The sequence below is a fragment of the Lontra canadensis genome, unplaced genomic scaffold (genome assembly GCF_010015895.1).
Source record: "Lontra canadensis isolate GAN:19392208 unplaced genomic scaffold, GSC_riverotter_1.0 scaffold49, whole genome shotgun sequence".
In the NCBI taxonomy this organism is placed as follows: Eukaryota; Metazoa; Chordata; class Mammalia; order Carnivora; family Mustelidae; genus Lontra; species Lontra canadensis.
The window spans coordinates 4,582,972-4,596,290 of record NW_022631043.1 but is presented as its reverse complement, the minus strand read 5'-3'; the positions used below and the strand labels follow the sequence as shown (position 1 = coordinate 4,596,290).

Here is a 13,319-nt window from a genome sequence, read left to right as displayed (position 1 = left end):
AAGTCTTGAAGTTTTGAGAAACAGCCAATCTCATAGTGGGAGATAACAATTTTTCCAAAATTTGATTTTTATTTGTAAACTCAAATATTACCATTGGCAAAGATGTCAATCTTTTTATTTGTTTGTTTATATTTTTTAAGACTTTATTTATTTGAAAGAGAGAGAATGAGCGAGAGAACATAAAAGGGGGAGGGCAGGAGGAAGAAACAGGCTCCCCACTAAGCGGGGGAGCTTGATGCAGGACTTGATATGGGGACTCCAGGATCATGACCTGAAACAAAAGTTGTTGCTTAACCAACTGAGCCACCCAGGTGTCCCGATGCCGGTCATTGTACTTAAAGAGACACATTCATTTAGTTTGTTCCTGAGGAAATATATGCTACACAGCCAAGTATGAATACAGATAGTTTGTCTCTCAGTCATTGTTTCCAAGTAAAAATCGTGTCCTATGGCGAAAAGCATAGCTCACCTTGCAATTCAAACACGATTATTTTTGGAGGCAACCATTGTGCTTACATATGTGTCAGAGTGATTTATATGTATTTTTCATTTTGTTATCTAGAATAAGTATTCAAGCTCAATATTTGATAAAATGAATATTTTTATTGTTTCATCAACATTTTAAAGTGAAATGGGATTTTTCTTCTTTCTTTAAGCATATGACAATAAAGAGACAGATGTTTACTATTATAAATGATTCTTCTACCTTGATTCATACCAAGATGCCAATAGTTTCAGCCACCACTTTTTTTTTTTTAATATCATTAGTGTAAGTGTCCACACAATGAAAACAAGCAAGTAATCTAGTATAATTCTGAAAATGGCATAGGATCCATAAATTCCCTGGAGGGGTTCTGGGGAAATCTTTGTGTTCATAGACACATTTTGAAAAGTGCAGTCCTAGGGGGCCCAGCTGGCTCAGTTGGTAGAGCATGTGACTCTTGATCTCAGGGTCATGGGTTCAAACCCCATGGGCATGGGGTCTAACTTAAAATAAATAAGTAAATAAATAAAAATTGCAGTCCCAGAATGGAATGACAATATCAGTTATTCTTCCCATGTTGAAACACATGACACGTTTATGCCACCATTCCTTAGGTATTCAATTAAACATAGACAAACAGAATCACTAGTTGATAAAGAATTTAAATGCTATTGCTAAGAGAATCTAAAATGTGGCATTAGCTGAGTGCAAAGGCTTTAGCAACAGGCAGGTGGGTCTACCCTTTGTGGTTTGGAAAGCTTGTAACTGCTGTGAAGCAGAGCCAAGCCATTTTACTTAACTATTGTTTGCTTAATCTCCAGATTCAGACCGTGCAATGACCAAGGCTGGAGTCTTAAGCAAAATTATAGAAGACATTTAAAATGGTGGTGTGTATAGTTCCTTGTTGATCCATTCAGGGAAGTCTGGCAAGAGAAAGATAAACATAACTTATTTTCCAAACTCAGACTCTTTGACAGTGAAAGGGGGAACTCTTAATAAATTTATCTGGAGAAAGAGTTTAAGCCAGGATCATACCAAGTTAAATGGTATATATGTTCACCTTATACAGGATAGAGACAAAGTCATTCCATGATGCTCTGTGGAATGACTGGAAAGAAATATCACCGTGCTAAGCGACACGCTTTATGTGTGTGGCTTGTATTCCAAACTCACTGAGAGTCTTATTATTTATAGCATTGCAGAGTTGGGGGAAAAATGCTTTTCTATAGAAACTTTAAGCCATTGTAAAGGGTCGCTGTAAAATGGCAACCATAGTGGCAGTTAAGAATGTGACTCAAATCTTTTTCAAAAATCCCACCGTTCTTTAACTATTTCTCCTACAGTCTGGGAGGAGTGATACTGAGTCAGTGTGTTTCCTACCTGGGTCTATTGTCTCAAGTGACCTTTAGGTCTTAAAGGAGAAGATTGCACTGAATAGAGAGGTTTGTGGTTAAAAGGCAAAAATTAATGCGTTTGAAATGCATGTTGTGACAACGTCTTTGGCTGGGTTTATTTGCACATAAAATAGAAAAACACACTGGCAGTCGAATAAGATTTTGAGGAATCAGCATTTCCAAATAAAAGTCTAACTCAGGTCTACGTGGCAGAACCCTTAAGAAGAAGCTTAAGTGCTTCTTCTCTGGAAGCTCATTAGCTAGAAAGGACTCTTGTTCAGACTCTAGAGAAGTTCCCATGACACCCAGAGGTCCTGGAGTTTGAGTTTTTTCAGTAAGTTTGACGTGAGTCTGGGTTGTGTTTTGGGCTGAGTAGAGGGTACCATCATCCTTCATCTATTGAAATTTTATTTTTCTGTCGCATGCGGCCCAGATCAGCCTCCCATGTAGACAGCCTACTAGCTAAGCTGACACTGTAATTTGGTCAATATAACCTTGACCCACCTACAACCATTTATATTGTTTTGTCCTGATCTCCTGGTTTATATACTCAAATCTACAGCCTGGGTACCAGAGCTCTCTGAGCAAGTCAATGGTTGTTCCTTTATCTTCTTAAATATTGCCTGAGTTGCTCCTCGAAATAACGGTCTCTTTTTTGATTAAGAAAACCTGTAATTTATAAGAGTACATATGTCAAATTTTGAAGAAACTTTGACATCTTGGCAGGACCCTTAATTTAACACCATGTGGTTGAATAAATGAATGAATGTTTGCATGCTCAATGAACTGACTATATTTAGTTTTTTCTTCAGATTTTAGCCTTTTAAAATTATTTTTTCCTTTCTCTGTCCCTTCCCCACCCTCTCTCTTTTTCTCTTTCTCCTTCTCCAATCCTCCTTCTCCTTTCCCCTTCCTTTCTTCTTCTGCTCACTTTCCCTAGGATCTAACTAGGGGGATCTCAGAAAGTGTCATGACTTTGGTGTCAAGTCTAAGAAACTTTTGTCTTATTCTACATTCTGAGAATTTCCAAGTTTTTCTAAAAGTTTATAGTTTCATGTTTCAAATTTAACTCCGTGAACCATATTTTGTTAATTGTTGCACAGGTTTTAATCACTGGATTGCCCAGTGAGTGTAGAAGTCCAGTCCGTCTTGGGCCTTTGTTGCATGAGTGAAGGTGGGGTACAGCTTTTTCAGTGGTGTTTGGCTAAGGTAGAGGGGGTACTAGAGAGACATTTTCTGCCTTGTAAGGCTGCCCTTTCCTGGTCCTTTAGCTAGAAAAATGAGGCATCTTCCTTCCTCCCGCCCTCCCTCCTTTCTTCCCTCCATACCTCTCCCCTTTTCTTCCTCCCTCCCTCCCTTCCTCCCTTCCTTCCTTCTTCCTTCCTTCCTTCCTTCCTTCTTTCCTCCTTTCCTTGCTATTTGTGTTTCCAGGTTGCTAGCTTCTTGCACTCCAAGTCTGGGATATGCAAGGTAAAAAGCAAGCTCAGGGAACTCTTTACTGTGTCATTCTTTGTGTCTTGATTCCCAAAAGCTAGTATGCTTTCTTCTTTCCACCTTTCAGAGTTTTCAATATTTGTTTTATATGTACGTCAAAGGTTCTTAGTTGTACTTAGCAAGGGAACTAGAGGACAGTGTATCTCCTCCAGGTTCCAAGAAAGAAAAGTGTTGTCCACAGATTTTTTATTGATGTATTCAAAATGAGTTCTTGAAGTCTAAAAAAAAAAAAAAAAAAATCAAGGAAATATGAACTTTCTTGCATTTAAGGCTGTAATAAAATACACACCAGGGAGCCTGGGTGGTGCAGTTGGCTAAGTGTCTGACTCTTGGTTTTTGGCTCGGGTCGTGATCTCAGGGTAATGGAATTAAGGCCTGCGTTGGGCTCATGCTTGGCATGGAGTCTGCTTGGGACTCTCTCTCTCTCTTTCTCTCATTCTGCCTCTCCTGCTCTCAAATAAGTCAATAAATTTAAATTTTTAAAAATAATAAGGTAAAATAAAATAAAATATACACCATTTAATACTGGTGTTAAAAAAAAGATTATGGCCTTGATTTGTTGTGAGTGTTGGAGAATAAGATCATGTTTCTCTAATTTTCAGTTATCTGATTGCACAATTTTCAGATAAGTTGGGCAATGGCAAGATTTGGAAGAACTAACCCTTACAAGACACCCAGGGTTTTAATTTTCCTTCTCTAATTTGACATTTCTCTTTCCTTCCAAGGTCTTCCTCTCTGCATTACCACAGTCCCACAACCCCTGAGTATTTTCTTCCGATGTGATTCACACATTTCATTCTGTGTCAGTGAATGCACATCACATCCTTTCATGCTTAGTGACAAGAATATTTTTAAGCTTTTCTTTTGTATGTAACCCTGCTCTATCTGGTTCTACGTGATTCAGAGTAGCTAATCATACATGCCCCACAGAAAGAGGAAGAGAGAGGTACACTAAAAATCTAAAGTGTAAAAATGATTCTTTTTCCAAAGTAAATGCACCTGAGTAGCCACCCACCCACCAGACAAAGAAACAGGATATTTAGAGTATTAACAGCCATTCAGAAATATCTCTATCACTATCCTGTCACTTGTCATCATTTTCTGAAAGCTAACTATTACCTTAATTTTAATATCATAGATTAGTTTTGTCTAATATATAATATGAATGTGTATATACACATATATCATATAAAAAATATATATATACATATATATCGTGTTTGTGTTGTGTTTTTGTGACTTTTTAATAATGTGATATTCACTGATATTGTTGCATATGGTAACAGTTCATTTCTTTACATCACTGCATAATATTCCACTGTATTAACATTTATTTATCCATTCTACTATTCACCGTCATTGTATGTGTCCAATGTTTAACACATAAGATAGAAGCCGGATTCTATCTTTCTTTGTACAAATATTAAATGATTCAGAATCCCTCATTGGAAGAGTATCTTCCAATTTTACCTTTGTAAATACCAAATACTGCATAAGGGTCAATCTGTTTCTGAGCTGTCCTTCCTTTCCCACTAATGTCTGTATCTATTCTAATGCCAATAACAAGTTGTCTGAATTAGAGGCTATATACATCTGATGTCTGCTAGTATATGACAGATGACTTTATTGTTCTTCTAAATTGTGTTCACTTGCTTGCCCTTCTGATTTCCTAGCTGAGAGTTTGAATGAACTTCATGACTCGATAGGCCAGATTAGAGAGAACCATGTCTTTCAAATACCAAGTCTTTTAATTCATTAAGGAAGCATATCTCTCCATTTTTGTAGGTTTTATTTAAACCATTTCAATAAAAAAAAAAATTCTTCTGCATTTTCACCCTTTTTCCCCCTCTCTACATCTTAGTCCTATATAATCTACTGACCTATTTTTTACTTCAATCATCCTCTCCTCAATCATATTAATCTCTGGTACTATTATGTATTGAATTCTTAATTTCAATTATTTAACTTTATCTCCTAGAATTTCAATATAACTCTATCTTTACAGATGCTTATTTTCTGTTGACAGTGTCCATCAAATCATCCATTCTCATGAACATACCACATTTATTTTACTTTCTGGGTCTTGTAATTTTAATACATAGATCTCCTGAGTACTTTTCTGACATCTTTTTATAATTCCAACTTAAATTATTTTATTTTTGTCTCTAGTATGTATGCTAATTTTTAACTGAATGTCATGAAATATTTTATAAATTATTTAAGGTTCTGGATAGTCTTATATTCCCACATTTAGAATTTGTTTTCCCTTCTCTAAAATAGAATAGGAGAAGATCACCTTACTTCAGTCTAAGATTGATCTGATTTGAAACTGGGTATCAATCTTTATTAAACCTTGTTCGTTTTATCCCTTCTTCCCATATGCAGCTCTTTGGAATGCTGTGTGTCTGTTAGGGACCCTTTTCCTGATAGATCCTGTCATTCAACATACATCTTCTCAGGCCTGTTAGAATATTGGATTATCTTAGTTTTTTAGCTTTTTACCTAAATTCTACTCCACTTTTCAATATAGCCAGTGCTAATGAGCTAATGAATTAGTAAATTCCCTGTGTGGAAAATTAGCATGCATATTGGATTATCTTTCCATACTTCCTTTTTTTTTTTTTTTTTTTTTTTTTAAGGACTTTCCCCCTTCAAGTGCTGTAAGCTTGTGGCTCAATGTTGGCTTCAAATATCTATGCTTTTTTAAAATTTTGTAACCTGTTCATCAAATTGTTCTCCTTGGGAATATTAATCTGATACAATCTAGTTTTCCATAACCAGAAGCAGAAGTCTTCACATCTCTCTCAGCTTAACCCTTATGGTAACAACTGTCCTAGAGCCATCTTCTGTCGTGATGGAATTTTAAAACCCCATGGTTGCAAAGAGAGACATTTCTTCCTGTCCACCACCAATTCTGACATACAGTGTCCAGTGATCACCAAAGCCACTATTTTTTGGATGATTTTTTAAAAAAGGTTGGTAGTGTATCTCTTCCTCCAGAAATGGATAAAGGAATTATCTTTCTAATAATATTTGCAATTGATATGAGTCATAGCTAACATGTTTTGGGATTAATATTCATGTCTTATGCATTGGTGCTATTTTGTATAACTTCCTGAGGAATTTTAATTACAAAAAAAATTCCTCTTCCCAACATAATTGTCAGTATTTTCGATTTCATTGTAGACTTCTGCTTATGAAGAGATAGTGTCTTGGTGATAATTGCTTTCTGCTGAGCAGCTGTTTTCCTTAATAAAATGGTATGAAAATAAGTCACAGGAACTCTCACTACCACTGGTAGTCAGTGCAGACCCAGAAGGAAGAGCCGAACCCGACTTTACAGGGACTCGACCTAGCATGCAGACACTATTCTACTATCCCACCCTGCCAGAACCTGCTTTCTTTATCTCCTCCCCCTCCACCCACGGACAGCTCAGCCAATGAGAAGCCACTCTAGTAGGAATTCCCAGTTGACTCCAAGGACTTTAGTTTATAACACCCTCTGACATCCTCCTTTTCTCCCTAAAAACAAGTACATCCCCTTTGTTCTCTGGGCTTGTCTGTGATTTTGCAACAACTTGTTTGTCCCAGATTGCAATTTTCTTTTACTCCCCAAAAAACCATCTTTTGCTGGTGAAATAACTGGTGGTTTTTGTTTTCAAGTTGTGGAAATCATGAAACTGCAGAATGGCCTATGCCTCTCTCTGAAGAGCCCACTAGTGAGGTCCCAAGACAGTTTGCTGACATTCAGTAGCAAGTTATAAGAAACTAAAAACTTCGCTGGACTAGACTATTTCAAGCTTCATTTTTCTACTATTATTTTTGTCCTAATTTCTTTGGGTACCTTTACCATTTCTGTCAAATAATGCAGTAATCATTTTGTTTGTTTGACAATCTTGTTTGGTCCTTTTGTTTGTTTTTTTTTTTGGGTAGCCACATTAAAAATGTTGATAAAGCAGTGTGAAAGTGATGAACTAATTAAAAAGAAATTTGTAAAAAAAAACAAAACTCCCACAACTCAATTGTAAATGCTCAAAGAATCAAGTATTGTTTTATGTATTTTGAATGAAGCTAGGCAGAAAGCAAGTACTTTAAATAAAATATGTGCCAAATACCAAATTCTCTTACACTTTTATATATTATTTTCTGTAAGTGTATCTGGGATTTTCACACATTAGGTATTTGATAAATGTTAAATGAATTCGTCAGTATTTATGAGGTAATAATATATAAATTAAGTGAGAGGGAAGAGAAATTAAACACACCAAACAGATATTACTTTGGGACACAAACACAAAAACATATTTAATACACAGTAAATTAACATAAAATTTTTTCTAATTGACATGAATTAATTAGCTCCTCAGTCCTGATACATGTACAAATCTGAAGGCCTGAAAGTGTCTGCACTGTCCTGAAACAAGCAGATTCTTTTTCCTTCCAGAATGCAAATTGTTCACAAGGACCCTGAAAGCCCCCCTTGCTCTCGAGGCATCAGAGTGGAGCAAACAGAGGGCTCTCACACATCCCTGGATTTTAGTGCTTAAAAATATATCATTTCTGAGTCCTCAAATACTTTTTTAACTTTTCTGAGCTTCAATTTCTTCAGTGACAAATTCATGAACAAAATAAACGCATCATCATGTTTTTTTCAGAAGCTAAAGGGGTCAACGAACAATGAACATGCAAGAGGAGGGCAGGACTAAGGCAGGGTCCTGGCATTTGGGTTTTGGTACTGTGTGATTTCCACAGCTGGTGAGCTCCTCAGGCAGGAGAGCTGTGTCTCCATCCCCCAAGGAGGAGAGTGCTGACGTGGGCATGGCCAAAAGGCCTGCAACCCTGGTCAGAAACAGAAGAGAGGGGCTAGAGTTTCTAAAGGGAAAAGGATGGATCTTAGCATAAGTTGATTGTTTTCTGCAGAAAACCATGGCAACCAGTCATTCCTCTCCTATTTTATTTATTTTTTGAGACGGAATGTATAGATTTTATACTATTTGTTGATTTCAACAATTCAATGCATCCATGTACCAGTTCCCAAAATAGGACCTATAATGCAAGTTTCCTCAAAACTCTTCCCAGTCAATTAACTACCTCCTCAATTATTTTTTGACTTCTAGCACTAAAGGTTCGTATTCTATGCACTTGAAATTCACGAATGACATCGGGTGTTAATTTATTTTTGTGTCTGCTTCCTTCCTTCAAAATAATGTTTTTCACACCCAAGCATGATGTCTCATATGTCAGTAGCCCATTCCTTTTCAGTGATGAGTGGTATTCCATGCCATGAATATGCCATAGTTTATGTATTCATTTCTGTGTTTGGTTGACAGATTGTTTTACTGACTACTGGCCATATTAAATAATGATTCTATGAATATTTGTGCACAAGTTCTTTTTTGTGGACATGCATTTTCATTTATCTGTAATAAATATTGTATGTTTTTTAAAAAAGATTATTTATTTATTTATTTGACAGACAGAGATCACAAGTAGGCAGAGAGGCAGGCAGAGAGAGAGAGAGGAGGAAGTAGGCTCCCCTCGGAGCAGAGAGCCCGATGCGGGGCTCAATCCCAGGACCCTGGGATCATGACCTGAGCTGAAGGCAGAGGCTTTAACCCACTGAGCCACCCAGGCGCCCCATCTGTAATACATATTTTAGACTCAACCCCATGCACAAAAGTCAATTCAAAATGCATCTGAAATTAAACTTCAAAGCTAGAACCAAGAAGTTACTAAATGAAAATATTGAAGAACATCTTGATAAGCTTGAGGCAAACAACACTATCTTACAACATTAAAAAAAAATCTCTAGCATTAAAATGCATACCCAGAAGGTATTATGTTATGTGGAATAAGTCAGACAGAGAAAGAAAATACCATATGCTTTCACTTATATGTGGAATCTAAAAAACAAAACAGTCTGTTAAATACAGAGAACAAAGGTATTTGCCAGAAGGGAGGTAGGTGGGGGGATGGGTGAAATAAAGAACAGAAAATATATTAAACTGGTCTTCATTATGTTAAATGTTTCTGTTTATCAACAATTGCCATTAAGAATATTAATAAGATGGGGTGCCTGGGTGGCTCAGTGGGTTAAGCCTCTGCCTTCGGTCAGGTCATGATCTCAGGGTCTTGGGATCAAGTCCCGCATTGGGCTCTCTGCTTAACAGGGAACTTACTTCCTCCTCTCTCTCTGCCTGCATCTCTGCCTACTTGTGATCTCTCTCTGTCAAATAAATAAATAAAATAAAATAAAAGAATATTAATAAGACACATAAACTGAAGGATTATGTATAGAGTATACATGAAGTAGTTATGTAATTTAACCATAAAAAACTAATACAAATTGAGTGAAAGTTTGAATATATGCTATGCAAAGAAGAAAAGTAAGTGGCCAAGAAATACATGAGAAGCTGCTGAACATCATTAATGATCAGAGAAATGCTAATTGATACTACAGTGAGAGGCCTTTTGCTATCGATTAGAAGGGCTGAAATCAAAAGTCTATGAATAGCAAATGCTGGTGAGGATATGAAGCTGACAGAAATGTCTACAAACACCTTGAAAAATTGCTTGGCAGCTTCTTAAAAAGCCAACCATATTCTATGCTATGATCTAGCCACACTCAAGCACATTAATTGAACATTTCCTAAATGCAAGACAATGAACAAATCAAATTTCATGTGTATTATTCCCTTTTTTCCTTCCAATGATATTTTGAGGAGCAACTAATTGCACTCTTATTTTGTAGATTTTTAATCTAATTACATGGACAAGATCAAAATGTTGGCAATGGTTATAGCGGGGATGGCTCTCTCAGTGAAGAATCATGGTCTCATTATTGGTGACTAAGCCATTGAAAGATTTATAGTTTTTCATGAAGAAGACAAAAATGCAGAGGTTTGGTGAGATAAAGTTGGCCTGGGACCCCAGTTCTGAGTCTCTTCTACTACACAAACTGTTTGACCCCCCAGAATCTCAGTGTCACACCTGGAAGGTGGGCGGAAATGGTGGGTTGTGGAGAGTGAATGAACTGCACAGGTAAGAGATGAACAGAGAACTTGCCCTAGGGCATTGGAAATGCACATTCCTTTCCTTTTATCCCTTTTCCCTGTTCCTTAAGCATATTCTAGTGCTTGGACATTTTCATTTTGAAGCATTAGACTCAATTGCTTCCAGTTTTGAAAAAATGCAAGTTTTCAATGTATCTCTGCAGAACTAGTATGTGTTTTTCTTAAGAAGTACTAGTTTGAGAAAATGCTGGAACTTATTTACATGTGGGGATCCTAAGGTTTACAGAACCTTTGACTCTATGTTCTAAATTCTGTGCTTTCCAGTGTGCCCACAGGTGACAGGAGGGTTCCAGTCCGCAAGAAAGGCTTGTAATTGCCATGTTATGATGATAAAGTGGATTTGAGCCATAAATACTTCTATAGCGAAAAGGGAGAAAAACCTTCAGGCTGAAGACAGTCTTCAGTGAAATGTCATAATCAAGGACCTCTTACTTATCATTTATGTTCTCTGTTCTTCCAAACAGAAGACAATAAATTAGCTCCTCAGTCCTGATACATGTACAAATCTGAAGGCCTGATTTTCTTACTCAATGTTCAACCCAGATTGCCTTCTATCATCTCGATCTCTTCAGTATCTTTCATGTCTCCCCTCTTTTACATCTCTAATGTATGGGTCCAGGGGTGACCAAAGGCACGTTTAYTGTCATACTCTGTTAGTTTCAGAAGGCAACTGGGACATCCATTCGAGCACAGAGGATGGACTGAAACAGAGGAAAAAGAAGGTAAATAATCATGCACTTAACTACCCCTCCCTTACTCTATTCTTGGCACTGCATTTGCTGTCTTTTCTCATTTAACAACCATTATATGCCAAGGAGACTGACATTGATATATCTCTTTTGTAGGTGAGACATTGGGGAGAATCAAGCAGCTATTCACTGGTAAGCCGGGATTTCAACCTTACATCTCATTGTGAAGCATTATAATTTGTCCTCCAAATAAAATTGGTCTGGTGATGGTGACTTAGTGGTGTTGGTGGTAAAAGACTGATGAGGGTGTTGGTTATTACATGATGGTTATTACATAGGTGGTAAGATGGTGTGAGTGAGCAGTCCATCTGGAGTAGAATTATGCTTTAGGACGGTTAATCTTGCATTTGATGAATAAATAGTTCCCACCACTTGCCAACTATGGATACTAAGTTAATGAAGTTATTTCTCTTATCATCAATTAATTTATGGTCTGATGGAGAGAACATATTTAGGAAAATAAATACATTTAAATTCTTAGTGTTCAGTGTTATATCAGAATCTCAATTCAGTGAATATTCTGGTCACTCTCAGGGGCTGTGCATCGTGCTGGAGGTCGAGGAAACAGAAAAAAGTTCTTCATGGTACAGTGGGAAAGAAGAGGGATAGGGCAGCATATGCTGGAAAAGGGAGAGCTACCAACCATGTGTTGTGAGCTAAGTTGTCCTAAGAAGAGTCCGTACAGGGGACAGCAGGTAAAAACAGCTTGGAAAAGTGTACATGTACTTCTGCTCAAAGAAATGGCAAGTAAAAAGCTAAGGACACACGAAATAGTGTGACACGTGTCAATGTTGTCTAACGAATCGGTACATTGGCCCCTGGTATAAGGGAAAAGTAGATGAAATTAGTCTGGAAGTCTAACCTGAGTCATGCCACAAGGGTCTCTTCCACCATGCCCTGAGGCCAAACTTAACCTTGAATGAAGAGTCATTGCAGGATTTGAAGAACAAGATGGGCCTGGAATGGTTGGCTGTGTCACTCTCTAAGGACAACCTGGTCTTACGCCTCTCGGGCCTACTGGCATAGGAAAACTCCTAGCTAGGGGGAGTGAGGCTGACTATTGTTGCCAGTGGCCTCCATGCCCACCAGGCCTGGCAGAAAACATGCACAGTGACTCACTCAGTCATTCAGCAAATACACTTTATGTTCAGTATGAGGGAAATTAGTGTCTGTTTAACTTTTTGGAGTTCATGCTCTAAGGCAGGGGGGCAGATGTAAGCATAAAATGGTTTACTTCTCTAAAAAGCCCGGAAGTTATCCCCATGAATATGCCTTTGTTTCAACTTGCCTCTTCATCTAGAATTTTAAAAATATAATCCAGTGTGTGAAAACATCTGATAATATGGATTTTGATGTGAAACAGTTCTCATGTGAATGCTTGGCACAAAATGGCTTGATTGATGTTTGGCCTAGAGCTTTAACTCAACCTCTCTCAGCCTTGGTTTCCTTGTTTGCAAAATACAGATTAAAACAGTGCATATGTGAGGCCGTAAAAAATAATGCATTTAGAATACTGCTTGTCAGTCACAAAATTAACCCTCATCATGCTAGCCATTGTCATTACTTCTAGTCGTTACTGGCTGTGCTTTGATGCATTCTTCCAATTGTGCTTCTTATCCCCAGTACATTTCCTGACATTTGAGCTCTCCAGACCTTCCAAAACAGCTACAATTGCCCCTGCTCTCCATACACACAATCACCTTAGCTTTTAAATCAAAGCCTCAATCTTTTCCATTATTCTGCATTGTACGCCGTGTTAAAAAAAATGAACAATCTAGTATTGTATAAGTCTGTGCCAGCTTTCCTGAACCCAGCATTATGTTCAAGCCCCACTTTCTTCTTGAAATTTGCTCCATGTTCTGTTTCTTGAAATCCTACTTTCATGTCCTTCTCTCTCCAACTGAGGGTAGCCCTCTTCTGAACTATCTCAGTATCAAATACATTCAGTCCCCCCATTGACATTTGTGAAATATATTCTTGGATCATTGTTTTCATGAGTTCATGTTAATAAAACCATAATGTGGGGTGCCTGGGCGACTCAGTGGGTTAAGGCCTTGGCTCAGGTCTTGATCTCAGGGTCCTGGGATCCAGCCCCACATTGGGCTCTCTGCTCAGCAGGGAGCCT

At 37.6% G+C, this 13,319-nt stretch overlaps 1 non-coding gene across 1 annotated transcript; it reads left to right on the top strand.

The window, feature by feature from the left end:
* The first annotated feature begins 907 nt into the window (after positions 1 to 907).
* TRNAK-CUU lies at positions 908 to 977 on the top strand. The gene has a single exon. It is a non-coding gene; the product is annotated as a tRNA-Lys (tRNA).
* Positions 978 to 13,319: the final 12,342 nt, after the last annotated feature.